Here is a 3,787-nt window from a genome sequence, read left to right as displayed (position 1 = left end):
TAGATGGGTTTGGGGCGGGGGGACCAAGTCCATTGTAGCCCCAATTTTTCTTTTATATCTAACTTTTGTGTAGTACCAACTTGTATATAATTAAATTCCTATTCTTTATAATTAATTCACTATATTTGTAGATCTTAAATAGTATTGTTAGATGTACCTCTTAAAGGGTGATTTTAGTTAGTTTCCTTCTTTTGCATTTTTTTTTACACATAGCAGGGTAAATCTCGTTTCGATATAATAGTTTATAAATCATACTGAAGAGGTAACCATACGAGCAAATTTGATTTGACAAAGCTCAATCTTGAAAGCATATAGGAAGTTTCAAAAATCGAACTTGTGACCTTTCATTTAAAAGATCACATGCTCTACAAATTCAGTTTATCTTTATTTCCATGTGATGCATGTATCTAAAATAGCAATTTAGATGAATCTATTATTGTTACTATTGTTACAATATTCCTACATCTTATTCACATTATTTACAAAATTATTATAGTAAAAAAAAATGAGAAGGAGAATGATTTTTGCGTAGTGGGAAAAATGTGATACAATATGAGTTAATGCTTTAGAAACTTGCTTAATTCATACACAAATTATTCCAATTTTATCGGATGTCATAGAAAGGAATGTAACAATCAATTATTGAAAGTTCAACGTGCTTTAATTTTAAGTTGCCGATGTGATATTAGACGTATGAAAGAGTAAGACTTTCGAAGAAAATTTGAAGATGTAAGGAAAAGTTGTTTAATTATTTTGTAAATGGAGAATAAATTTGTGTGATACGATTTGATTATATGTAGAGACTAGCTAGCCTCTATAAGATTGTTACTATGTTTAAAATTTCTATATGATAATGATGAAAAAAGTTAGCTAATTCTTTTAATCTAGATTTAATTGCTTGAGCTCGTCTTTGATTATATTTAAACATTTTTTATATTAATTTCAGTGTCAAAAAGTAGTCCAAATATTGTGCATCTTTCTAGTAGAAATTAATTTTGTGCACACTTCTTAATTATAAAATGTTTATTTAAATTAACAATTATTTCTTGTTAAATATTTTATTTAATTAAGACCCATTTAATTAAAATATCAAGAGCATTTTTGAAAAGATTATTAATAACTGTTAATTTAAATGTTAATTTTTTCTTAAAATTAATTCAGTTGGACAAAAGACAAATGTTTGAGACCAATGTCATGTATTTAGTTAAAATGCAATTTTTATTCCTTCCCATTTTAAGCATTTGTATCTTCCACCTATTGTTGTTGTCAACACCATTGAAAAGACAGATGTCAACCCAAGAGGGAGTAAGTGAGGGGGGCCGTGAAGTAGCAGGTAGGATTGTTGTCATGTGATCAACACATCACGGATACAAATCGTGATCTGTTGATAAAATTACATACAATAAATTCTTATGATCCAACTGATCTCCAAACTTCGCACATAACAGGAACTTTAGAGCACTGAATTATCCTTTATATAGTGAGAAAGAATTACGCACAATAGACCCTTGTGGTCTATCTCTTCTTCAAACTTCGCACATAGCATGAACTTTAGAGCACCAAACTGTTCTTTATATAATAATTTTTTTTTACGTATAATAAACCTTTATGATCCAATTCTTCTCCAAACTCTACGAATAACAAAAACTTTAGAACATCGAACGGTCCTTTATATAGTGAGGAGGAAGAATGGAGGCAACTTCACTAGATAAGAAGATTTGGCATACCTTTATAAATTTCCTTTACATATTCAAATTACTACGTCAGAGATGAGGAAATTACAAGGAGGAAATTAATATGCACTTATGTAATATTCAGTATATTTTTACTTATTTACTATACTAAAAATAGATATTCACTTTTATTTGTTCATTTTGTAAAATTAAGAGAGAAAAACAAAAAGAATCTAAGATTTTTTTTTAAACATGAAAAAAGGTTTTTATCAATCAATCATATCATTTGTTATTAATCAATCGATATTTATGTAACAAATAATGTAAATAATAGAATACCAGATTTCAGGTTTTAAACCAAAAAAGGCTTTCTATTAATGATAATGTTACCTAATAACAATAAGTCAATAGCCATCGTTCCTTAATGACATATTTGTATGTAATTTCTACTTACCAATCTCTTGACATTGCAACAATTAGGGAGTAGTCTATCCCTCCCCTATATTGATTTCTATAGAAATTATTGGCATTTTTGTATAATATACATATCTTTAATTTAAGATCATAAGATTCATAAGTCTTTATTATTTTTTTTAAATTCAGTATCAAGTCAAAAACCAGAAAAACAAATTAAAATAGAGGAGTAAAACTTTGAGTAAATAACTAAAGGCCCCTAAATAACTATATTGGTACGATTTGAACTCTCTGCTCAACCAATAAGTTATTATCTTAAAAAATCATTATTATTCTTGATTTAAATTTTCTTCAACAAATAAAATGATTTTCTAAGATAATAATTATAATTAAGTGACGATACTAGAAATCAACTTATCATATACCAACAAATATGAATATTTAATTATAATTTGCCTACAATATTTTATTGCAAAACAGAAACTTAACTACAGAGCATCTCCCGTTAAAGATTAGCTTCATAATTACAGATCTTCTTAATTTTTGTGCTAATTTAATGTTTAATTAGTATTAATAATGCCTAAGTTATCAGTACGTTACTGTCCTATAAACTAGACTCATTTTCTAAGCTAAAAAATATTGTAATGTTTGAACAATTTCTGACATTTTTGTACTGTAATTTTACTTTTTTTTAGATCTAAGTTAAATTAAGATAGTCTAATGTTAACTGATTAATAATTAGTTTAGCCTTAATGACGAATAGTTAAGTGATTGACCGATTACAAAATTAATATATCTAATGATTTGATGAGAATATTAACATCTTGAATTTTAATGATTTTCATGAGATGTTATATGTTATTACCTTAATCAAGAAAATATATCTGAATTTATAGCATTTTCTTGAATTATCTTCAACAATGATATTGAACTTTTTGAGAAACTAATTTCACTTTTTTACGCTTTATTCTCTCTCACATTATTTGATGAGAATGCTAGAATTTCTTAAAGTTTATATGCTAACTACTCATATAGAGTAAATATATATTATAGTATGTGTTCTTTTTTTGATGTGTAACAATGAGATTATAATGAACTATTTATAGATAAAATCAGATGATTTCGCAAACGTGATACAAGCATAACAAGTGGAAGCCTCCTCTCATATTTGTATGTGTGACGCATGCTAGATATGCAAACTTCATCTCATGAATTTTGTCACATCGTCATGCATGTTGACATGTACTGTCATATATATATATACTAGATATGAGACCCCGTGCCAGCACGGGGCCCAATATATGTTACTGTTTCTGTTTTAATTTATGTGGTACATATGAAATTTGAAATTAATCAATTTTTTAGTATGTTTTTATATATTTTAAGTTGCTAATTATTTGTATTTAGAGTATGTTTTACGTAAATATATTAGAAATCACAATAATTAACAAGTTAATATAAAAAAAAACTTATAAAAAATTCATTGACTTTTGAAATTTCATTTGTATCACATAAATCAGGACCGAGTAATATATATGAAAATTACATAAAACGTACTATAACTCACAATAATTAGCAACTTAAAATATCTATATATCTATATTTCTCCCAATTTATGCGGTATAGATGAAATTTTGAAAGTTAACAAAAACTTTTTATATGTTTTGAAATATTTTAAGCTATTAATTATTATGATTTAT

Source organism: Solanum tuberosum, unplaced genomic scaffold, assembly GCF_000226075.1.
Source record: "Solanum tuberosum cultivar DM 1-3 516 R44 unplaced genomic scaffold, SolTub_3.0 scf00324, whole genome shotgun sequence".
Classification (NCBI taxonomy): domain Eukaryota; kingdom Viridiplantae; phylum Streptophyta; class Magnoliopsida; order Solanales; family Solanaceae; genus Solanum; species Solanum tuberosum.
Note: the sequence above shows the minus strand (reverse complement) of the source record.